At 34.6% G+C, this 26,772-nt stretch overlaps 1 long non-coding RNA gene across 1 annotated transcript in view; it reads left to right on the top strand.

The window, feature by feature from the left end:
- Positions 1-26,772, top strand: part of LOC116421987 — a 166,771-nt gene that overhangs the window by 16,945 nt on the left and 123,054 nt on the right. The gene's annotated exons all lie outside the window — the stretch shown is intronic.

Genomic DNA, 26,772 nt, shown 5'->3' with positions numbered 1-26,772 from the left:
AGCTTCTTAACCTTTGGGATTTGACCCCTGTAGCTGTGGGAGTCATGAAATTATTATCAGTGAATTTTTGCTTTGTATACCTAATTTATATGCTTTTATATTCAGAGTTATATAAAAGGTTATGGGGTAAAAAGGGATTGTGTGTGAAAAAACTTTAGAAACTCTGAGATAGGGTAACTAATGAAGAAGGGAAGGGAAGCTAAAAGCAGTTTTCTCTTTCAGAATCCCTCTGATATTCTCATGATTATTATTTCAGTTGCTTAAATGGTAGACTACAAATGCTCTGGTTGTCCACTGATCATTGCTGATGATAACTGAATGCTAAAAATGGGAATCTTTTCTCATTAATTGTCGATCTTTTCCATTTACAATAAAAAAGCCAATTAACTAGAATTTGACATGCAATGTTTTGAAACTAAATTTTGGATTCATCTGAGATAGTTGTTGGGGTGTATGGGATATTTAGGAGGATTAGCATCTCTGGTGTGAGGGCTGCTCATCCACCAGTCACCCAGCTCATGTGTAGCAGTCACACCTAGGTAAAAATGACTTTGCAGATGAACTTGACAAAGCTGAAAACAAACAGTAAGTCTCAAATCTATCTGCTTATTCCATGAATGTGAAGACTTCTCCCAGTAGAATAGGTGGATGAGAACAATTTGTTCCAGTAGCCAGGAACACAGCTAAAGCAAGCACTTGGAGCTTGCCATGATTGTCTACTGCATCTCAGGCCATTGAATGTAGTCTTGCCCCTGAACCTGGATGACTCTAGAAGAGAGGGTGAGACCCATGACATTGTATAACTCTGCCTCACTTAAATCCAATTCACATATAAGTCAAGAAATAACCCTATGATACCACTGATTTTTCTCAAAAATAAAGGAAGAAATATATATATATATATATATATTTTTTTTTTTTTTGCAAATGGGCGGTGACATTGGGCTAGATTTGAGGGAAAGGATGAAGGCAATTTGAGATGATATTTCCAAATTTTCCCACTGATTTCAAGGATGCCCAACTGGCCACTTTTGTTCGGTCCCATCTCTTGAACATCAGTGCTCCTTTAAGTCAGATCCTGGAATATCAATTGTCAGAAAATTGTTATGGAGGGCAATGTGCTACAACATGCTACTCATGATGACTGCAGCATAAAAAATGAATGAAAGATTGTGTGTGTGTGTGTGTGTGTGTGTGTGTGTTAGAGAGAGACAGAGAGAGACAGAGACAGAGAGACAGAGAGAGAGAGAAAGACAGAGACAGTAACATTGTAAAAGAAAAGTAAGGATTGAACAGTCTAAATGGTATGTTAGTACTCAATCTTAATTAAATAACATAAGAAAGGTCTCAAGCATAATTGAGATTATGTAATCAGAGATTCCACATGATGATAGGTAATAGACTCTTTATGTGCAAAAGGAATACCCTAGTAAGACTATTACTCATCTACCACATTATCAACACAAAATATGACTTTGCTCATACCCCTCCTTCCAACCTCTTCTTTGGAAAAAGAAAAAGAAAAGAAATAATTAACCTGACTCCTTGCCTTTATAGAGGTTGTCACTTATACATGATATTTCTTTTCTTCTTGCCACCATCTCAATAAACAGGTAGCTCCTTTAAATTTCAGCTCATTAAGCCATGTTCCATGAAACATTTCTTGATTTCCTCATTTGTTGCCTATCAACTTTTCATATTTCTTGGCCACAGATAGTAAGTGAATGAGGCCAGGTTTGAGCTCAGAAAAATGAGTCTTCCGTATTTCAGATCCAACATACTATCTAAAGTGCCAGCTAGCTGCCCCAGTCAAATAAGATATTCTCTACCAGGTTTGCTCACTGGACCAGTAGATGTCTTCAGACAAATAAAATTGACCCCTTGGCTTTCTTCTCCTTATGAATCTTCAATGGTTATATTGTCAAACTAACAGACTCAAGTGTCTTCTCAATCTAAGTGGAAAATTCCAAGACAAATGTTTGGTTCATCAGCAAATCTTTTTCTTCTGAGAAGTGTTGGCAAATGCTGAGGCATAAACATTCTTACTGGGGGAATTTTGTCTTGAATATTGTGATGAGGAGGAAGGATTATGGCAGATGACTCTTAATAAAAGCTATTAAGTTTGTTTTTCACTCTTACAACACAATGCTGAGATACTTGCAACTTTAGAAATATATGTGCCCCACCAGGCAATTGGGGTTAAGTGACTTGCCCAGGGTCGTACAGCTAGAAAGTGTTAAGTATCTGAAACCAGATTTGAACTCCACTTCTCTGAATTCAGGGCTGATTCTCTATCCACTGCACCACCTAGCTGCCCTTACATGTGTGTTTTTTAAAAAATATATTTTGTGTGGGAGTATTTGTTGCAATTGGACTATATAATGTCAGGGTAATCTGATTAGCTCTAATCCACATTCATGCAGATAGACAGATCTTCCCTTCCTGATCACTGTGCCCCACACCACATCTGTGGCCCCGGGAGGGTATAATATTTCCTTCAAAGGGTTTGAGGCAGTTAAGATTTTGTTTGGACCACCTCAAGAAGTTCAGTTCAGTTTAAGTACTAGGTAGCTACAAAGAGCCTTTTATGTTGCCTCAATCCTTCTGCTTTGGGGAGGTGAGTAGCAACAATACAAAGGAAAGTGGATTTGGTCAGGACTTTCTAGGGCCTTCCTTAAAGAGCACTTGAGGGAGAAGCTTGAGAATAATTTAAACCTCTACAAAAACTCCAAATCTCTATTTAAAAAAAATATTCAATTGACTCTTTCTCAACAGCTCTCGCCTGAATCCTTTTGTGTTAATGAATTCTTGATTTGTTTTCTCTTGTGGGTTTTTTACCCTGTTTTTTAAGTGCACAGATCACATGGCCTCATTTGAACTTACCCCATTATTGTTTTTTGATTTCCTGATGCTCTATGAGTATAGCTCTAAAATTCGAAATTAGTTGATGAATGAATAAACCCAAAGACTTAATTCACCTGGAGTTCATGATGGAATGTTAAAGGGGAGCATTTGTAGAAATTTCTTTGTCTTCCAATAAATCAGAAATTAACTGAGTTCTTAATTGTTTCTGCCTCATATTTGAAATGTGGGCAATCCAAGACAATGATGATTTATCGTTTAAATTGTTCATTGACTTGATACTTCATTCACTTTCATTGACCTTTGTCTTTTAACTTTTTCTTGCTTCATAAAGATAGGCCTAAGGTGAGATTTGAAAACAGGTCTTTGCCTAGCATAGCTTTTGGCATATAGTAGACACTTTATGCCTATCTTTGATTGATTGGATGCTCACACTGTGTTAAGTCCAAGTCAAATAAAATCAAGTTAATTGTCATTAATTAAGCACCCACTGTATGCCAAGAACTGTCATCATTGGAAGTACACTACAGAAAAAGGCAAAAGACAATCACTGTTCCCAAAGCTCACCATGTAATTAGAAAGGCAACTTTCCAATAATGGTGTACACAAAGAAATGTATTAAATAGATTGTAAATAATCAATTCTATTGACTTATAAAAGTTTTTTGAGTAAAGTGGGACTTTAGGTGAGTTTTTGAAAGAAGCTTGATAAGCCAGGAGATGAGAACAAAGATAATTCTAATCATGGTGGTCAGCTAATACCAATAATCAGAAAATATATTATCTTGTGTGAAGAACAGCAAAGAGGTTGGTGTTGTTGGATTGCTGAATATGTGGAGGTGAATAAAATGCAAGGAGGCTGGAAAGTAGAGAACCAGGTAATGAAAGTCATTGAATAACAAACATATGAATTTATATTTGATCATTGGAATTTATTGAAAAGACAGATAAAAGTCAAATCTAGGCTTTCAGAAGATTAATTTGATAATTGAGTATAAGACTGGAGCAGGGACAGAATTGAGGCTCAGATATGAGGTGATGAGAGGCTGTAACAGTGGTGAGAGTCTTAGAGGAGACAAGAGATCTTATGATAGAGATTCCTTGAAGAAATAAGGAATTAGCAAAAGATTGGATATGGTGAGAGAAAACACATTTCTGGATGACAATAAGATAGTAAGCCTATAAAACTGGGATCGTACCCTGGCAGTAATAGGGTTAGAAAGTTAGAAAGTTAAAAAGTTAGTTAGAAAGAAAAAAAAATCTTGTGAGAAAAGGTGGAAAGTTTATTTTTGGACATATCAAATTTGAGCTGTCTTTAGGACACACAGTTTGCAATACCCATTAGGCAGGCCTGGAAGTTGTGAGAGTGGTTAGGCTTGGATAAGATCCATTCTTTCTTCCTGCAGAAGAGAGCATAGAGAAAATGTAGGCAGCCTATAAATGTCAGTATTTAGGGCAAAGCCCCAGTCACTTTCCTAGTTATATTTTTATGTGCTGGAAATCCTATTTGGCCCAATTTCTGTTTAATGAAGGAGCAAAGAAGATGCCAATAGTGAAAGCTTATTAAGCTTAAAGCATAGGAAACAATGGAATCATTGAGAAAAAATAAATAGTGCTTAAGGCCACACTGTTCGTTTCAATTGCTTTGCTCAATCAGTAATATATCCAAGAATCAAAGGGAGGGATTCTGGAACTGATTTCTGAGGAATCAACCTTACTCCCAACCCCTTCATTCACCTTGGAATCATAAAACTGGACAAAGTATTTGAAAGGCAGAAGGTTGGAACAAATGGTCAGGCTACCTTGTAATTTTCATTTCTTCCACTCATCATCCTTGTTTATTTCCATGGAGAAAGATCTTAGGTCTTTTGTATGGAAATTTAATTTCTAGAATGATGATTAAATTATACTTCTGCTCCCGTAGTGTCTATGAATGGTGAGGGGCCAAGCTCCACACTCCAGCACTTTCTCTCTAGCTCACCTTATGGGGTCTCCCATTGACCTTCAGAAGCTCTCAGTGGGGAAGGACAATATAATGAGGTAGAAGAAATGCCAATTTGGCAACCACGACCTGCCAGTGGGACTTTTCATTGTCTGAATTGAAATCATTTTTCTCCCTTTTGTTTCCATTCAAAGGGCACAGGCAGCTTGTGAACACATGCTGATATACACATACATGTGCACTTAGGTGACATGCATATAAACACATATATTTACACAGAGATAATATATAATGCCTCAGAGCATATATACATGTATATATGTACACAGAGTGTATGTATGCATGTCTACAGTGTACATAATACATATATACATATGTTGTCTCTGTATGTATATATATGTGTGTGTACATATAATGTATATGTGCATTTGTATACAGAAGGCTATATCTTGAATTGTAAGTCTTGGATTCAAATACCACAGATATCAATTACTCTAAGTGAATTCCAGTTGTATTTCTTTATTCTTCATCCTTAAAAGAGTGTATTTATGGTATAGACTAGGCACTTAATACTTGCTCAATGAATTAATGGTGATTAAGTATGGAAGTTATTTAACAAATTAATTATCTTATTTCTAATTCACAAATAAAGCAACTGATTCTCAAGCCAGATTTGGGATTTGAATAGCATTGCTAAGGCAGTATCAACAAGATGATAAGGCACTTGGCTAGAAGGTGAAGAATTCAGCTTGATATTTGGAGGTTTCTATATATTCAAGGAATCCATTATCCGTATCTATTGATAGCATCATATGGAAAAGACAGTTCATGATGACTTCACTGTTTACCTTGCAGTTTATTTTGTAAGGTCTTTGTAAACCTGAAAGTCTTCTGTCAATATCAAGTATAATTTCAGTATTCCCCCCAAAAAGCATAGAGCCATGGGATTTTGATTCGTAACACAGATAGGAAGAAAGGGCACACTTCTTTTTAGGATGGATGAAATCAAAGGACCATGAGGTGAAGAAAGTTGTTAAGAGACTTTAGAAACATTATGATCTAACTCTTCTTTTTTGATATGTGAAGAAGAAAATCAGTCATCAGAAAAGTCAAGTGATGAGTCAAATGGGCAATAAGTGGAAGAAGACAAAAATCCAGACCTTTTGATTCCAGTATGCTCTCTACCACCTTGTGTTGCTTCCTCCATCTCTTCATGAATCAGAATTCTTCTTTTTATGGTGGGGCAAAATGACCTCTCCAGCTGAACAAAGAAAGTTCCTGACCTTTCAAATCTATTTTTCTAAGAAAAAGAATTCAGTATAATAGCATTCAGGTACGTCTTTGCATCTGTGCAATTGCTGATGTGCACACTAACTTGTATGCAATCCTTTGAAACAATCTTCTCATGGGCTCCAAATGCAAACCTTTGTGATTTGTATTTTTTTTTAAATTACAAAGAGCCTTTGTGTACACAATCACGTTTGGTCCTAATAATGCAGGGAAGATACATTATTATGTTTATATAGCAGAAGCTTGATCACACAGCCAGTAAGTGAGAGGGATGGCTGGAACCTACGTGTATGAGACTGTAGAAGGATTTATAAAGCCTGTGAAAGTTCTGGATTTGAACTTTAGGTATGCTATCTATCCAATGTATATTTGTAATTCATTTGACAGCTCTTGACCTCAGAGGCTATCAGTATAAAATGAGGGGATGTAATAGGTGATTACTGAGGCTTCTTTTAGCTTGGAATTCTCTTATTCCAATCCACAATCCAATCCAATCCATATGTTTAATTCAGGTTGTTAGGTGTGTTAGTATATATGTATCTATATGTCCTTCAATTCTTTCAAAGTTCAGGTCATCTCATTTCCAAATGGAGGCCTTTCCTGACTCATAAAATCAGAAATCTATATCTGGAAGGGAACTAAACAGTGTTCTAAGTCAATCCTCTCATTTTCCAATAAGGTCTGTGAAAGATTGTCAATTGCTCAAAGTCACAAAGTTATTATTTAATGGCCAACATAGAATTTACTTCCCAGAAATTATTTTGTATTTCTATAATCTCATATATGTATGTGTTTCTTGCTCTAAGGGAAGGTAATGAGCTTGAGAACATCTGTTTCAGCCAAGAATCCCTCATGAACCTTGGGAAATTTGATGTTAAATGACATTAAAAAAAGATCTTCTTTGCAACTACACCTTAAGGATGATGTCCTTAAGGACCTCAAGTTGCAGCTAAAACCTTCCTTAAGAATTTTCTCTGTCCTGTGGTGAAGGGATCATCTTATTTTTTTCTATTTTTTATTCACTGTATCAGTGTTTTTTAGATAGTAAGCATTTAATAAATTATTTATTCATTTATTCATTTTGATTTTTATATCTCTAGCTCCTATCATAGTCTCTGGCACATAATAGGTGCTAAATAAAATAAATTAGTTTTAATGAATGGATGATTGATTATTAGAATACAGCTGAGAAAAAGAAATTCTCCTTTTTCAAAGGCATCACTTCTTTTCCTCCCCCTTCTTTTTTATTCATTCTTCCTTTTGTTTTTCCCTTCCTTCTTTTCCTATTGATCTTCTGACTAGACTGGACCCTTACCTAAAGAATTCAGGCAACATTTAGTCCTTGGATCACAAACTCATCCTTGTAACATGTTCCATTGCTCCTTCATAGGTTTATGAGGTCAAGTCTGATTTTTGGGTTTAATCTCTTTCTGCCATACCAAATCAGAGCACATCTGAGCATGGATATGACTAAAAAGACAATGGGAATCCTCAAATGCTCAACAGTACTTGACAGCTATAGTAGGCCCCTTCCATGTAGTTCCTCCATTTTCAAATGACTCCTTTACTCCTCCAAATAGTGACCGAAATTCTACTATTTCAAAGTTAAACCTGTCTTAGTCTCTCTTGTGTCCTGTTAAACACACACATGCATAGTATCATAATCTGTGGGGGAAAATGTCTGGCTATGAACTTCTTCCTGGGGATTACTAAGCTCTAGCACAAGAGTTCTAGCACAATCTATAGAGTCAAACGAGATTTTCTACACCTTTTCATTTTACTTGTCAAAAGACTGGAACCTCTTTGCTAGAATGAATAGAATTTAGGATCTGTCTGGAGTCAGTGTGATTGCAGTATATGGATCTCGAAGGCACTTCGATTACCATCTAGAACATCTACCATTTTACAGATTAGGTCCATGGAGGTAAGATGAATTTTTAAAAGTCATATTGAATTGGATTGACTTTGAATCTTGTTTCTTCACTTCCTTGCAGTATGACTCTTGGAAAGTTGTTTTTCAAGACTCAACTTCCTCACCTGTCAAATGGGAATCATAATATTTTTTAAGGCTTACTTGTCCAGGTAGAAATAATCCTTATAAAATTCCTTGTAAATATAATTTATTATTATATGGTGTTTTTACAGCATCACAAAATCAATCCTAGGTGCCATTTTTCATTTCATTTTTATTTTTTTTCCTGATAATAAAATGGTTATTTTAGGAGGAAATCAGTCATTAGAATCCTTCCTTCGCCTCCCCCAATATAATACAAGACCACAAAGAACATCCTGTCATTCCTCAGTTATCTTCCTGCAAGCACAAAATAAATCTTGCTTCTAAATTCTGGTTGAATTTATCCCATACTGTGTCTTGTTAAATACTTTGTTGACATAAAAAGAGACATTTTATCTGCTTGAACACAGGAGGGCTTGAAAAATTTTCTAAGTCAAAACAATCATGTCTTTCCCCCCAGGAGCTTAGGGACACGAAGCTGAACTGCCTCACTGGGGATTTTTGAATTGTCCAGTGAAAAATTATGTTTCTTGTCTACAAAAGGAACAGATATATTTCTTATCAACTGTCATAATTTCTCTTTATAAGTAATGAATTCAGACTGATTCAGTGAGGAAAGTGTGGGATTTGGAGACAGAAACTCTTACTCTTCTACTTAAAAGCTAGGTGAATTTGAATAAGTCATATCCTCACTATGGGCTTCAATTTTATCATGTGAAAAATGACAGGGTTGAACTAGATGATTTTTAAAGTCCTTTCTGACTTTGAATTCCCATGATCTTGTAATAATTTAATGAAATGAAAATGACTTTCATGATTTCATGATAAAATATAGATTCTAGTCATAATTTAAAAACAGGGTAAAAATGTCACTTTGGGGGTGTAGAGTATAAATATATCCAAGGAAGACCAATAATGCATTCCTGGGTTCTTGACTTTACTTCTGTTTTTCTGTTTTCTTTGGAAACAAAGGCCATTTCTTTATTTGCAACTTATTAATTTGACTGGTGGCCTTCCATTCTAGACTTTAGTTTCTTTTTCTGTAATATGAAACAGTGGGACCTAGATGGTGGCTAAGATCCCATCTAATTCTAAAACTTTGCTTTTATGAAAGACTTTTCATATAATGGGAAATTGGTTGAGTATTATATTTTGATAATAAAATTTTTACATGATTGCTTGAGGGAAAATGTTAATAACTCAATAAAAAGGGCATTCACCTGCAGGTAATTTTGATGAATGCTGATATTGTTTCCAAATTACAAAGCGTACTTTGCTTTACAGAATCAATGAGTTCATTTAAAGATGATAGTAAAATAGATTGTTATAAATTGACATAGTCTAAATACTGAAGAATTACATCTCCTTAGAAATGGCATTTAGAAAAAAAAATTGCAAAGATACCCCTTATTAATTTGTCCTTTATTCAAATCAAAGCAGAAAGGACACTGTAGCAAGCAACCCCAATTTCTATTCCTGTTGTACTGTGAGCAATCAATGAGACAGATAACTGCTCCAAATATGTTTATCCAATTGTAAAATGAGCTAGTAAACCCTAGTGAATTCTAAGATCATTTCAGATTCATAGTCCTATTGAGTAAATCTTTCAGCTTCAAAGGATTTATACTAGGGTAGGAGTTGGAATAGATGGAGTAGCAAACTCCATTATTATGTTCTACACTCAAGAAAATGCACCCCACAATAATGCAGGAAGCAGCCCACAGATCTTCTAATTGGGAAGGCCAAGACTTGAGATTCTTTTCTAAAGTTCTTAGGCAGTCCTTAATCTGATAGTACCATGAAGTTTGAGGGGGTATCATATTTTGACAGTCATGAATATTTAAAGGAATTTCTGTGAAACAATTATTTAATTCTTCAAGAGTTGGGAGGAATCAGAGAATTGTTTTGTGTATTTTTTATTGTAAACTCTCAGACATCTAGAATTTTCATTCAGAAGTATCCAATGCAGAATTCTGATGTAAGAAATACTTTCTAGTGCTTATCTGAAACTCCAACCCAACTTTTGAACCAAGACTATACTTTCAACAATCTCTTTAGTTTGTTATTGTTGTTGTTGTTGGAATTATTTGTTTAGCTTCATTATCTCATGAAGTTGTCCATTATAGAAAAGAACTATAATGTGCTAATGAGCATGAGTTTATTCTCTCAGTTATGTCTGGCATGTGCTACATACTGCCTCCCTGCTAAAATTTAAGGAGTACTCATGCAATTGTATTTACTTCCATCGTCTTCTCATAACTTTCCCTACCTTTCCTGCCCAGTTCTAGGCTTAACATCGTAAAGTAAAAAGAACCCAGAATTGGGTTTGGAGTCAGAGTAAGGATGTTCAAAACTTGACTGTTGTACTTACTATCTCTGTAACTCAGGGCAAGTAGTTTCCCTTCTGTGGATGTTTCCTTATCTGTAAACTGAAGGCATTAGTATAGTTTTTGATACCACTATGAGATATAAATCTATGTGAGTCTATAACTTATGTTAATATATGATGAAACAATTTTGAACATATAGGAAACTTAAAAAACACTGAAGAAGATTTTGAGCCAATTAATTTTATGGGTTGAAGGGGGGCATGTAGTTTGAAGTGGGGTTGGGTGTGATTTTTTTTGTCCTTCCTGTCTTTCCCATTTACAGAAAAGCTTAATCTTAACAATCATAAATAGAGCTCACTTATTAGCTGGAAATTGAAGGGCAGAAAAAAACAACCAGAAATTATTGGCAATGGAATCTGTGTGAAACAAAACAAACAACCAAACAAACAAACAACAACAACAACAACAAAAACCCAAAACCAAATGCATGTAGGATTTTTCTTATTGTTGCTGAATTCTTTTTCACTTTTGTCTAGTATTTCATGACTCCATTTTGGGTTTTCTTGGTAAAGATACTGGAACAGTTTGTCATTGCTTTCTCTAGCTCCTTTTTACAAATGAGGAACTGAGACAAACAGGGTTAAGTGACTTGCCCTGGATCATATAATTATAAAATGTAGGAGACTAGAGTGGAATTCATTAATAGAAATCTTATTGACTCTAGGCCCAGCACTTTATCCACTATGTCACCTAGATGCCACTTTATGTATAATTAAGCAACATTGAGAATAATGGTGAGCAATATTATATTAGTTTCAACAAGGAAGAAGAGAGTTATCTGGGTACAGGGAACACCAACTTCCTTTGTAGGCTAAAGTTGTGCTAAATACTCATGTTAAAACAACCAAGGTATTTTGTATGTCCAGGGGCACAAAGATGAGGATAAGAAGTTATAGTTACAGAAGTTTGTGGAGGAGTCAGCTGGGGAGCAATGGCAATGATCTTCTTGACCAAATTTGCAGTTCTTTACATTTTCCAGATTTTACCTTTGTATACATTTTCCAGATTTTTAAGACAGAATGAGTAGAGAACCAAATAAGATATTAAATTCCTTCTGGAAATTATGTTAGTGGGGCATTTGGAGGACAAAGGCCATACACTAAGGTATTAGGAGAACGCAATAAAGAATGCATGTGTCCATAGCAGACTTTGAGAGAAATAAGCAGAAGGAAAGCTATGATGTCCAATTTTGTGTGATCTTAGAAGTTTTTGTTTAACTGTCTTTTCTAGAACTTATGGGCAAAAATGGCCCTGGTTAGAAAGGAAAACAAATGTATTTGGGATTTGAAATCATAAAGCTTTGCTTTCCCAGGTTATACTACAGAGGTTAAAAAGGAACAGATGGAATCTCAGTATGAGAAAGTGTTGAAATAATCCCTGTACAACTCTAAACTGGTGTCCCTCGGGTTTGCTTTTTAAACTTTTAACAAGCTACCCCAATTGTGTAAGGAACATTGTTTAGTCCTCGATTGTCATTCCTAACCACCCTATAATGGAGTTCTTCTGTGGGGTACAATCTCTTCATTCATTCTATATGCATATTTACATTATGCAGTGTTGGACTTGGAGTGAGGAAGAGTTTAAACCTGTTTTAGATACCTATGTGACCTTGGTCAAGTCATTAAATTTTTCTCAACCTCAGTTTCTTTATCTACAAAATGGACATAATAATAGTAACTACCTTTAGTAAGGATCAAATAAGACAACACAAAGTGCTTTGCAAACATTAAGGGCTATATACATTTTATGTATGTGTACCATATAAAAGGGTTGGGCTCTAGCCATAAAAATGATTGTTAACTTAGTAAGAGACTTTAACATAGATTAAACCTATAAAACATTTCACTGGCTAATTGTAAAATCTGAGATATCACTTCAGAATTATTCAGATTTGTTAACATGGCAGTGGAGGACAACTACAAAAGCTACATGGGGATGTGAAAAAAATTGTGGCACTAATGCACTATCAGTGGAATTATAAAGTATCACAACCATTCTGTGCAAATTATATTGTATGCAAAAAATTATAAAACTGCATATAATTTGACCCAGTAATACCACTTTTAGGTCTATATTACAAAAAGACCAAAGAATATATAAACATACTTATAAAGACACAGAAAAATTATGAATAGCGTTCTTTTTGTGGAGGCAAGGTGTTGGAAATTGAGAAAATGACCACCGACTGGGGAATGGTTAAACAAGTTATAGCATATTTTTTTAAAGCTTTAAATTGTTTTATTTTTTTCTGGTTATACAGCTATATGATTTTTTAGTATACATTTCTTTATGAATCATGTTGGGAGAAAAAAATCAGAATAAAGGGGAAAAATAATTAGAGAAAAAAAAAAAACAGTAGAAAAAGAAAAAAAAAAAGTTGTTGGGATACAGGAGCCACTTGCCATTTGCTTCTGGAGGTCCAACTCAGACCTGTAGAATGGTTCTCTTCATGTGAAAGGGTGATGATGATACAAGGAGACTGAGAGGCAGTTGAATTTTCTGACCTCTTTCCACTTCTCTCAGCCTCCAATTTATTTCATTCCCAGACCTGCCCCTTCACCTAGGCCTAGTCCTTAACAAAAAGTGAACGTAGCATATGTTGATTCACATCCAGTCACCATAATTCAATCTCTGGATGCAGATGGCATTTTCTGTCCATATTTTATTGAGATTGCCTTTGATCACTAAACCACTGAGAATAAACCAAGTCTTTCATAGTTGATCATTGCACTTTCTTGCTGTTACTATGAACATTGTATTTCTGGTTCTGCTTCTTTTGCTCAGGAGCAGTTCATGTAAATCTTTCAAGGCCTTTCTAAAGTTAGCTTGTTTATCATTTTTATACAACAATAATTATTATTGAATTATTATATAGAACTTATTCAGCCATTCCAAAATTGATGGCCATGTACTCATTTTCCAACTCCTTGATGCCACAAAAAGAATTGTACCATATGATTTTGGTGTAATATACTGTGCTATAAGAAATGTGAAGAGGTGGCATAAATGTATCTTTAAGACACATATAAATTGTGTGATCCTAGGCAAGATAATTGTCTGCCTCAGTTTCTCATTTGTAAAAGGAATTGGAGGATGGAATGGCAATCCACTTCAGACAGTCAGATATTATGAAAGGAATAAAAACAAGAAAAGAAATGACAAGCAGGATGATTTCAGAATAAATGGGAAGAATTATTTGAACTCATGCAAAGCGAATTGAGCAGGATCAGATTGCGCAACAAATATAATAGCAATATTATAAGGATGATCGAGAGTTAGCTACTCTGATCAATACAATTATCCTAGAAAGTTCCAAGGGACCTATTGTAAAAAAAAAAAAAAAATCTTTACTCCCAGAGAACTGCTGAATTTTGAATGCAGATTAAACAAACAACATCTCACCAAAAACAAAACAAAACAAAACAAACAAACAAACAAAAAAAAAAACACCACCAATAACAAAAAGAACTATTTTTATTTTTATTGTTTAATTTTGTTTTTGTTTTCTTTTGCAATATGACTAAAAAGGAAATATATTTGACATGATTTCACATGTATAATTGAAGTGAAATTGCTTTCGTTCTCAGGGTGGGGAAATAAATAGGAGGGAGACAAAGAATTTGAATTTCAAAATAAAAAAAATCTGAAAATTCTTTTACATGTAATTGGGAAATAGCTAATGAAATAAAGAAACAGATTCAGGTAGTGATTTCTTACAACGAGGAAATATTCCATTACAATCATATACCATAATTTGTTTAGCTAATACTGAATTAATGGGCATGCTCTCAATTTCCAGGGTTTATCTACCACAAAAAGAGCTGCTATAAATATTTTAGAATATTTATGCAGTTCTTTTATTCTGCCTATACTGAGAAAATTACCTAATAACAGCATTTCTGGGTCAAAGAGTATACATAGTTTCATAACTCTTTGAGAATAATTCCAGAGTAATTTTCAAATTAATCCACTTCACAGATCACAGTTCCACCAACAGTGAATTAGTGTCCAAATTTTTTTATATCCCCTTTGATATTTGCCACTTTACCCTTCTACCATTCTAGTCAATATGAAAGAGATTGAGTACTATAGGATTCTCTGAAAAATAAAATTGGACAGGGAGAAATAAAACATAGCAATTATTTCATACAATTAAGATGTGAATGGGAAAAAAAAAAACTATTACAAGAGATGCTGGAACAGATGGAAGACTGTTAGAACTTTATTCTCATCAGAACTTGGTAAAAAAGTGAATAACATAGACATCTAAAAGGTATAAAAGTACTTATACAGAGAAATAGGGAGGTGAGGCAATAAATTAAAGAATTAACTCTTAGCATGATGTACAGATAAAGAAATATGAAGGTATGTGAGAGGATATAAGGGAGTCAGTGGTTAGAGGTAAATCAGAATTTTGAAGAGGGATAGGGTAAAAAGATAGGAAGAGAAGAATAAATAGAGAAGGCAAACACAGTCTCATATTGTGATTTTGCCATTTTCATATGCCACTTCATCTAAATTACCTGAATTTATTCTTTTAAAGACTAAAGAGTAAGACTTTGTTTTGGTTATGAAGAATTTAACACTTTCAGTGGGAGAAACTCAACTTCTTAAAAGAGTAATCACTTTCTCCCAGCCTTAATAATCTAGCTGACTTTCATTTTTGTGTTCTTACAATAACTAGAAATGTTTTCCATTTAAAAAAGAAATGTGTTTTACTGAATTGTTTACTCAAATATTCTCCTAGATTTTCTGGCTTTATTTATGTGTATGTGTGTATGTGTGTGTGTGTGTGTGTGTGTGTAAATGGTTTTGCTTCTAAAGAGCTTTTGCTCAAGAAATTTCTGAACAGAACTTGATCAAACCAAGCAGCTAGGTTTTACAGGGATAAAGCCTATTTTCAGTCTTTTCAGCCCTTATATTCTTCATTAGAATAAAGTATATGTCTCTTCTTACTAGGAAATATTCCTATTACTTTAAAGAGGACCCAAGCCTTCGCATCTTTTATTAATATAATTATAATGAAATAATAAATTGGGGGTCTATTTGTATTAATTATATATGTAAATGTGTACACATATTATACACACATAATTATAGAAATTTAGATTACATATATATGTATATGCATGTTGATTTATATGAAGGCAATAATATAGTAGTAAAGAAAACTTTGAGCTTTCAACAAGAAATAATCAGTATTGTCATTTCACAAGGAAGTGCCAGTTGCTATTGCTAGTTGCTAATGATACTTCTGCACAAAATTAATTACTCCTTACTATCAAAGGGCAGCTAAGTTCTACAGCTCCACCTTGCAGAAATTGCTGAAACTGGAGTCAAAAAGATTAATTTTCCTGAGTTCAAATCCAATCTCAGACTTTAACTAGTTATGTGACCCTGGCAAGTAACTTAGTCCTGTTAGTTTAAATTTTCTTATTTGTAAAATGAGCTGAGAAAGGCAATGGTAAATCACTCTGGTGTCTTTGCTAAGAAAATGCCCTATAGCATCATAAAGAGTTGGACATGACTGAAATTATTGAACTGAAGTTTCAAGGAATTTATCGTCAGAGAAGAGGACAAAATATCTAAGTATATGCAGATTTTTTTTCAGGATTTTGAAAGTTACAGAGTAGGACAGAAAATTCCAAGCTTTCCAAATTTCTACCATAAACAAGACACAATTGGGTCTTAGAGTGAACAGTTAGAAACAAATAAGTGTTGGGCCATAACATCGGTCCTCCTGGACCCATTGGAAAAAAAATAGAAGAAAGATATCAGGACTGAAGTTTAAATGCTGTGAAGTATGAATACTTTAGAGGCTAATTCCATTAAAACAACAATGTTGGAGGAGATCCCTACATTAGTTCCCAGCCATAAGAACTTTCACCTTCACATAATGTATGAAGTCTGCCCTTTGAGTCTGGAAACTTTGAAGGAACCTCTGTTGATAAGGCATGTTAAGTCCACCTATGATGAATCCAAGCTGGAGGAGAAAATTGAAGGAGAGCTTGTGGGCAGAGACAATATTCTTCATACCCCAGGACTAAGAGGTTATTATACCCACAGTATGCTACTAATGAGCAGGCAAAGGAGAAAGAATCCAACCATAGAAAGGAGAATAAGAAAGACAAGTGTTCATCTTAAAGAAGGATACTAAAATAAAGATAAAAGCCTATTTTCTTCAAAATAGTAATATGGAATGGTCATATGTTGAAAAAAATACTTAGCACTGTTCTTGGCACAGTTCCTGACACAAACTAGATACTTAATAAATGATTATTATTGTTATTTAAAGCTTTTTATTTACAAAACATATGCATGGGTAATTGTTCCAAATTTTCCCCTCCTTTCTCCTATCCCCTGCCCTAGAGAGCAGGTAATACAATACATGTAAAATATGTTAAAATATATGTTAAATCCAATATATTACACATAAATGATCATTAAATTGAATTGAATTAATGTCCAATGAGACTGGCAGAAAAAGACCAAGTTCAAAACAATACTATAGAAATCAAGCAAAGGAGTTGATATTTGATCCTTGAGGCAATCAAGGGATACTGTAATTTATTGAGTATGGGAAAAATTTAGTCATACCTATGCTTAAAGAAAAATCACTTTGGTATGAAGAGGATGAACTGGGAGACAATTGGGTTAGGGAGAAACATTGATATTGCAGATCCAGATATTATGTTATATTATCTATGCTGATGTCTTTAGAGCTGGGGAGAAGGAACCAGGCTGAAGAGAAACTGTATTAGTAGAAATAGTTTAATTTGACAACTGAATGGATACATAGGTTGAAAAAGATGTAATTGAGGATGTCATTACTCTGAACATGGCAAACTAGAAGAATGATGGTGCTTTTAAGAGAAATTTTTAAATTTGGAATTTGGTGATTTTTTTTTTGGGGAGGGAGAATAATGATTTCTCATTTGTTTATATAGAATTTGAGTTGCGTCTGATTTGAAATGCCCCCTAAACTTAAATTTTTACATGTAGTTGGTAAAAATAAAATATTAAAAACTAAATTTCCAGTAGATATTTGAAGGACTGAAACCATGTGGCGATACAGAAGCTAGAAAGAAATTGATTGTTATATATATCCAAAAGTCATCTGATAGAGATGATAATAAAACTATAGGAGCTGATGAGATCATCAGGAGAGAAAGTAAAGAAAGAGTTCCTACATCAGAATAAGGGGACACCCACAGTTAAGCAGTTTACTAAGATGAATGCTGAGCCAGCAAATGAGAAAGAAGGATTGATCACACAGGAGGGAGGAAAAACAGGACAATTCATTATTGCAAAAAACTCAGAGAGAGAAAAAAGAGTATCCAGCAGGAGAACAGGTCAAGAATAATGAAGAGTAATAAAAGAAGATACATCTGGAGATGAGGATGCCTAGGGTAACTGATGAGGGTGGTTTCAGTTGAAAGATGAAATTTAATGCCAGATTATATAGGGTCTAAGAGTCAGAAATAGAGACATATTAGAATTTTTTTAAAGCTTAAGATATTTTAACTGAGAACAGAAGGAAAGATGTCTACATCAGACTGAAGGGATTCTGCAGTTTAGTGAAGAAAGATATGTCTTCTGTTCCTACCTCTGGCATATATTGATTGTGTAAATTTACCAAAGTCCCTTAGCTTCTTTCATAGTGTTCCAGGCAGCTCTTTAAAGGTTAGATATTTCACAACAAGGAATTCCCTTTTCTCAACTCAGGCCTTCTTCTCTATAGGCTAACCTTGTTATTAGCCCTGTTGTGGAACAAGCAACCATAGAGTGGTGCTTTTAATTCTTTTACCCTTGGAACTTTAACACTACATCCCTGGGGTCCTGAATTTTTAACTGCTCTTCCTGCTTGATATTGATATTTGGCCTGAATCACACTTTTAGATTTTGATCTTCACACTTTTCTTCACAGTCCTTCTAACTGTCCTTGCTGAATTTCCTTGCTGCTACAACCATACCCTGCCTACCTCCTTGGGGGTGTCAAATGAATTCTGCCTTTGTGAATGGAAGAGAATGGATCAATCTATTGCCCATTATTGCCCATCTCCCCCACCAACTTCAGGCCAAAATAGCTCTCTTGACATTTTAGTCCACTTTAAGTGTTCTCTTCCCTTATTGGAATGTAAGCTCCTTGAGAACAGAAACTACCTTTGCTCTTCTATTTCTATCACAGCCAGTGGTATTTAGCTAAAAATAAGTGCCTATTCATTTATGTATTTATCAATGTAAAAAAGCAAAAGTTTTGAAAATTATCCATGCAAATGTTTTGAAAATAAAAAAAAAAGCTTTTTTTAAAAAAAAGAGCAAATGTTTCCAACAATGATTTAATATAAGCAGCACAGAAGGAAACAATTTATATTGGACTAGATTAGGTGTAAACTCCTTCTGTGAGTTTTAGCTAAAATGTGTAATCAGCTACTGCTATGATAAAAATCTTCTAATAAGCTAGATCTACTTGCTATAAGAAAACATATAATAAGATAAGTCAATTTTCAGAGTTATTTGTGAGTCATTAATAGGACAATCCTGAATCTGCTAACACAAAAGAAATTTTCAGAAGTCTTTCTTCTACCCCCATTTTTTCTAACCCTGCTACACACACACAAACACACACACATACACACACACACACACAGAGAGAGAGAAACAAGCACTACACCCACTCACAAGAATTCTGAAACATTTACTTGTATACAATAGAATTCAGATTTGCCTCTCAAGTCTCTCCTAGATAAATGCTGTATATTTATTTGAAGTAGTTTTCATATGATTCCCAAGGAAGATGAATTTGATATGTCCCAATTATCTTTCTATATAAGAACATTTTATTTAAGTAGTTGCTGTGACTCTCTTCTAAATAATTATCCTTTGGGGGCACATATATTTCAGCTCAAGGGTGTTCTCAAATAAAATGCTCTTGTCCATCAAGTCATTAGGAAATATTTCTTCACTGTCAGAATCCAGACGTAGAAGTGGGACAGTGATATATTTGGAATTGATATTAAAAAAAACACACTTAAGAACCATTGGACCTACCCTCAAATGGGAATTAGATGACTTGCTCAGTAAGCAAGTTGCAGAGCCAGAATTCAAATTCAAAGGTTTTGATGTCAAATTTCATTTCATTTCCACTTCATTATCCCAGAGGGTCAATATCCTCATTTGTAAAATTGTATCAATTATACCTATTGCACCTATCTTACAGTACTTTTGTAAGGCTTAATTAAAATGATATATGGAAAATAATGTGCAAAATTTGAGATATAAATGTCAATTTTTGCATTTCCTTTTATCACTTAACACATTAAGGATGTTGGATTGAATAAATACTAGATTACTATAGACCTTGATTATTGTGTCCTGTGTATCCAATCTATTCTATTGATCCATCACACTTCTTAGCTAGTAACAAATGGTTTTGATGACTGCAGTTTTATAATATAGTTTTAGGGGAGTGTAGCCAAGATGGGGAGTAAACACAACTTTCTGTAACCTCCTCCCACCATCTCTCAAATCAACAACAGAATAAGCCTCTGAACTGTTTTTAGGATGATAAAGCCCACAAATATTTGGAGCACAACACACTTCCAGAAGAAGATTCTTTGGAAGAACTCTGGAACAGGTCTGTTTCGGTTCGGTCGGGCAGGGGGAACAGTCTGCTAAACCCAGAACACAGCATAGAGAGCCGAAAGCAGGGAGCTGGGGCAGAGAGCCAGAGGACTACAGGGTCTGCATACCAGGGAAACTTCTGTGATGCTCTTAGGCTACTCTGTCCTGGTTTCAAGCGGATGGTTAAGAAGATTTGCTGTAAAACACACAAAAAGAAAAACAAAAGTCAAATTGTAAGCTATTAACCCCAGAGAAGAATGCAGGATTACCTGGCACCAGAATGCAGTTATGAGAACTGCCCAAAGACAAACTAAAGTGCTGTCACCTCTTTGCCTTAAGAGCAGACCTCAACCCTTAAAAATGAGCAAAACCGCAAAAAGAACTCTGACCATAGACGACTTTTATGGAGAGAGAACAGACCTCAATCCTTGAGGTTCCAAGAGGCAAATTGAATTCAGAGAAAGCCCACAAAAGGGGAATATGACCTGTTTCCTGTGGTGTTCTCTTCTTTATAATATAATGGTTCTCTCTGAGCAGGTTTCTTGGGGAGGTTTTAGGAGGCAGCCTTAGTTTTAGTTAAAAGTAATAATCACTCCAAATACAGCCAGCTGATACAATCCAAACGTTTATTTTGTATCTCTTCTCCTTGGGCCCGGTTAGCTTCCTTAGAGGCCTATCTCTCTACTTGGCCTCTTGCTGCTAATCTTTTGCCTCTGCCAGCTTTGCCTTCTCTTCTTCCAAAAGTTTCCAGCCAGCACCAAGGTGAAAGTTGGAATGAATCTGACTTGCCTCCGAGAGAGGGCTTCTGGCTCTCTATCTGCTAGAGTGCTCTGTGTCTGTCCCACAGTGCCTCTGTGTCTGTCCCAGAATGCTCTGTGTCTGTTGCAGAGTGCTCTTTGGCCCTAAGAGCTTCTTGCTTATATGAGCTCTCTAAATGTATGAACACAAGCATTGTTTCTATCAGTACCACTTAGTGCCTTGTTTCAAGTTCTGGCCCATAACATCACCTTGTAAGATCAGATCAATCATACTGGACCATGCTAAATCAGATAATTATTGCCTCTATCAACTCTAATGAGTTAACAGCTTGTAAGGATTCTAACAGTTTCCCATTTCACAAGGCTTGGAAGATTTCTAAAATGATCTTAAAAGAGAATTAGAAGAAAAATGGAAAAAAATGAGATCTTTGCAAGAGGATATGGAAAAGGAAAAATAGAAATCTGAAGAAAACTCCTTAAAATAGATATGATGATATGGGAAAAGCATATAACTCCCTACAAAAGAGATTTGATGAAATATTTAAAAAGCATATAACTCCTAGGAAAATAGATATGAAAAATAAATCAATTCATTGAAAAACAATTTGTAAAATGCAAAAAATTCAATGAACAAAACTATTCACTTAAAAATTCAACGGGCAAAATACAAAATGAGGTAAAAAGTTAACTAAAGAAAATATACCAAAATTTAGAATTGATCAAATGGAAATAAATAATTCAATAAGATTTCAAGAATCAGTCAAACAAAACCAAAAAAATGAAGAAAAAAATAAAAGAAAATATAAAAATACCACACTGGAAAAAGAATTGCCCTGAGAAATAGATCTAAGAGAGATAATCTAAGGATTATTGGACTTCCTGAAAGCCATGATTGTTAAGATCGTGTATTTTAAGATCAGCACGAGACAGGAATTCAGGTTAGGGGAAAATCGTCAGTCTTTATTCTCAGTGAAGAAGGATCGGAGGTGGAAGAGAATCGGCGATAGCAATGTGTGCAGCTGAGTCAAGAAGCTAGCTCAACCAGCAGCCACACAACCAGCAGCTCGAGTCTCAGGCCCAGCCCAATCTCTCCAGCTTGTCTTCTTCCCTCTCTGCCTCCACCCACCAAAATCGTAATTTCCTATACAACACATCAGGACTTGCAAGGAGAGTGGGCAGGGACCATTCTTAATCCAATCATGTATATTAATAGAGTATAGCCCAATTACTATCTAGCCTCATGTACTTGGGACCTCAGTGCATCAGCTCAAACCTCAGCCCATTACACATGATGAAAAAGAAAGTATCTTCTTTCATCATCTTTCAAAACATCTCAATAGATGCAGAAAAAGCATTTGATATAATCCAACATCCATTCCTATTAAAAAGATCAAAAGTATAGGAATAAATTGGCTTTTCCTTAAAATAGTTAGTAGCATCTATTTAAACTATCGGCATCATATATAACGGGGATAAACTGGAACCATTCCCAATAAGATCAAGAGTGAAACAAGGTTGCCCACTATCACCATTACTATTCAATATTTTATTAGAAATGCTAGCTTTGGCAATAAGAGTTGAGGAAGAGATTAAAGGAATTAGAATAGGTAATGAGGAAACCACATTATCGTTCTTTGCAGATGATATGATGGTATACTTAGAGAACCCCAGAGATTCTACGAAAAAGCTATTAGAAATAATCCACAACTTCAGCAAAGTTGCAGCATACAAAATAAACCCACATAAATCATCAACAGATACAAAGAGATTCGAAGAGAAATTCCATTTAAAGTAATTGCTGATTGTATAAAATATTTGGGAATCTATCTGCCAAAGGAAAGTTAGGAAGTATTTGCGCAAAACTATAAAACAATTTCCACACAAATAAAGACAGATCTAATCAATTGGAAAAATATTAAGTCCTCTTGCATAGGTGGAGCAAATATAATAAAGATGACAATACTACCTAAACTAATCTATTTATTTAATGCTATACCAATCAGATTCTCAAAAAAACTATTTTAATGACCTAAAAAAAAATAACAAGATTCACTGGAAGAACAAAAGGTCAAGACTTTCAAGGGAACTAATGAAAGATAAATTAAATGAAAGTGGCCCTAGCTATACTAGATCTAAAACTATATTATAAAGCAGTGTTCACCAAACCCCTTTGGTATTGGCTAATAGATTAGTTGATCAGTGGAATAAGTTAGGTTCACAGAACAAAATAGCCAATGATTATGACAACCTAGTATTTGACGAACCAAAAAAAACCCAGCTTTTGGGATAAGAATTTACTATTTGACAAAAACTGCTGGGAAAACTGGAAATTAGTGTGGCAGAAACTAAGTATTGATCCACACTTAACACTGTACACCAAGAGAATGTCAAAAAGGGTTCATGATCTAGGCATAAAGAATGAGATTATAAATAAATTAGAAGAACATAGTAGTTTAGCTCTCAGACCTGTGAAAGAGGAAGGAATTTGTGACCAAAGAACGACTAGAGATCATTATTTATCACAAAATAGAAAATTTTGATTATATCAAATTAAAAAGCTTTTTACAAACAAAACTAATGCAGACAAGATTAGAAGGGAAACAAAACTGGAAAACATTTTTACAGTTAAAAGTTCTGATAAAGGCCTCATTTCCAAAATATATAGAGAATTGATTCTAATTTATAAGAAATCAAGTCATTCTCCAATTGATAATTGGTCAATGAACAGACCATAATCAGATAAAGAAATTAAAACTATTTTTAGCTATATGAAAAGATGCTCCAAGTTAATATTAATCAGAGAAATGCAAATTAAGACTACCTTGGGATACCACTACACGCCTATCAGATTAACTAGTATGACAGGAAAAGATAATGCTGAATGTTGGAGGGGATGTGGGAAAACTGGGACACTGATACATTGTTTGTGAAATTGTGAATATATCCAGCCATTCTGGAGAGCTATTTGGAACTATGCTGAAAAAGTTATCAAGCTGTGCATTTCCTTTTATCCAGCAGTGTTACTACTGGGCTTATATTTAAAAGAAATCTTAAAGAAAGGAAAGGCACATGTATGTGCAAAAATGTTTGTGGTAGCCCTTTTTTAGTGGCTAGAAACTGGAAATTGAATGGATGCCCATCAATTGGAGAATGATTGAATAAATTGTGGTATATGAATGTTATGGAATATTATTGTTCTGTAAGAAATGACCAGCAGGAAGATTTCAGATAGGTATGGAGAAACTTACATGAACTGATGCTGAGTGAAATGGACAAGACCAGGAGATCATTATATACTTCAATAAGGATACTATATGATGATCAATTATGATGAACCTGGTTCTCTTCAACAATGAGGTGAATTAAATCAGTTCCATTTGTTCAATAATGAATAGAACCAGCTATACCCAGCAAAAGAACATAGCATTTCCAATCCCTCTTTTTTTATCCAGTTGCATTTTTGATTTCCTTCTCAGATTAATTATACCTTATTCCAAAGTCCAATTCTTATTTTGCAGCAAAATAATTGTATGGATATGTATACATATATGTGTATTTAACATATCCTTTAATGTATTTAACATGTATTGATTTACCTGCCATCTGGGGGTGGGATGGGGGGAAGGAGGGGAAAAGTTAGACCAGAAGGTTTTGCAGTTGTCAATGCTGAAAAATTACCCATGCATATATCTTGTAAATAAAAATCTATAATAATAAAAAGAAAACTATTACCATAACTGACTACATCAGTAAGAAATCTAACCAAAATCATGTGATTATTTCTATAGATGCAGAAAAAGAATTTGACAAAATGCACTATCCATTCTTATTAAAAACATTAGAAAGTATAGTAGTAAATGGAGTTTTACTTAAAATAACCAGTAGCATCTATTTAAAACCATTAGCCAATATCAATGTGGATAAATTAGAACCATTCCCAGTAATATAAAGCTTGAAAAAAGTTTTCCCACTATCACTATTACTATTTCTTATTGCATTAGAAAAGTTACCTTTGGCAATAAGAGAAGAAAAATAAATTTAAAAATTGGAGTAGTTAATGAGGAAAGCAAATTATCAAACTTTGCAGATAATGATGGTATACTTAGAGAATCCTAGCAAATCAACTAAATAACTACTAAAACCAATTTACACCATTATCAGAATTTCAGGATACCAAATACACATAAATCAAGAGCATTTTATATGTAAACAAAAAAATCGAGCAGCAAGAGATACGAAGAAAAATTCCCTTCAAATGAACTGTTGATAATATAAAATATTTGATAGTCTATCTGTCAAGGAAAAGTCAGGAACTATATGAAGACAAATATAAAACATTTTCCACACAAATAAAGTCAGATCTAATACTTGGAAAAAAAAAGTCAAATGCTCATGTGAACATCATAAAAATGACAATGCTACCTAAGTTAATCTACTTAGTACCATACCAATCAAATTCCCAAGAAATTATTTTAGCAATATAGAAAGAAACAATCACAAAGTTCATCTGGAAGAACAGAAGGTCAAAAATTTAAAGGGAGTTAATGAAAAAATGCCAGTGAAGGTGGCCAACTGTGCCAGATCTAAAACCATATCATAAAATCAAGTATCATCAGGACCATTTGGTACTGGCTAAGAAATAGAGTAGTCAATTACTGGAATAGGTTAGGGCAAAATAATCAATGATTATAGCAATCTAGTGTAATGGGCTGAGGCTTGAGTTGATGCACTGAGGTCCCAAGCACGGGAGGTTAAATAGTAATTGGACTATACTCTATTAATATATATGCTTGGAGAAAGAATGGCCCCCACCCACTCTCTGTGCAAGTCCTGATGTGTTGTATAGGAAATGACAATTTTGGTGGGTGGAGGCACAGAGAGCCAGGAAGAGAGGCTGGGAGAGATTGGGGCTGGATTCGGTTCTGGTGGCTGCTGGTCTCGCGGCTTCTGGTCTGGCTAGCTGCTCTCATTGCTATTGCCGATTCCCTTCTACTTCCGGTCTTTCTTCATCTCTCCTAGGAATAAAGATTGACGATTTTCCCCTTACCTGAATTCCTGACTCTGGCTGATTTTAAAATATGCGGTCATCACAATCTAGTGTTTGACAAACCCAGACACCCCAGGTTTTGAAATGAGAACTCACTCTTTGACAAAAATTTCTGGGAAAATTGGAAACTAGCATGGCAAAAACTGAGCATTGACCCACACCTAACACCATATACGAAGATAATATCAAAAAGTGTTCATGATTTAGACATAAACAGTAATATAAGTAAATTAGAAGAACATAGGATAGTTAATCTCTCAGATCTGTGGTGAAGAAAGGAGTTTGTGACCAAAGTGATGCCTGGAATTCATTATTAAACACCAAATAGATAATTTTTATTATATTAAGTTGAAAAGTTTTGTACAAACAAAAGTAATGCAGATAAGATCAGAAGGGAAACAATAAATTGTGAAAATATTTTACATTTAAGAGTGCTGATAAAGGTCTCATTTATAAAATACATGGAGAATTGATTCAAATTTATAAGAATTCAAATCATTCTCCAATTGACAAATGGTCAAAGGATATGGACAGACAATTTCCAGATGAAGAAATTGAAACACTTTCTAATCATATGAAAAGGTGCTCTAAGTCACGCTTGATCAGAGAAATGCAAAGTAAGCAACTCTGAGATACCACTAGATACTTCTAATTTTGGCTAAAATAGCAGGAAAAGATAATAAGTAGGACATTAATATATTGTTGGTGGAATTGTGAATGGATTCAGCCATTGTGGAAAGCAATATGGAACTATGTTGAAAAGGTTATCAAACTGTGCATACCCTTTGATCAAGCAGTGTTTCTACTGGGCTTATATCCCAAAAAGATCTTGAAGTAAAGGGACCC

This window comes from Sarcophilus harrisii, chromosome 2 (assembly GCF_902635505.1).
Source record: "Sarcophilus harrisii chromosome 2, mSarHar1.11, whole genome shotgun sequence".
NCBI lineage: Eukaryota > Metazoa > Chordata > Mammalia > Dasyuromorphia > Dasyuridae > Sarcophilus > Sarcophilus harrisii.
This window is presented reverse-complemented; position numbering and strand designations above follow the sequence as displayed.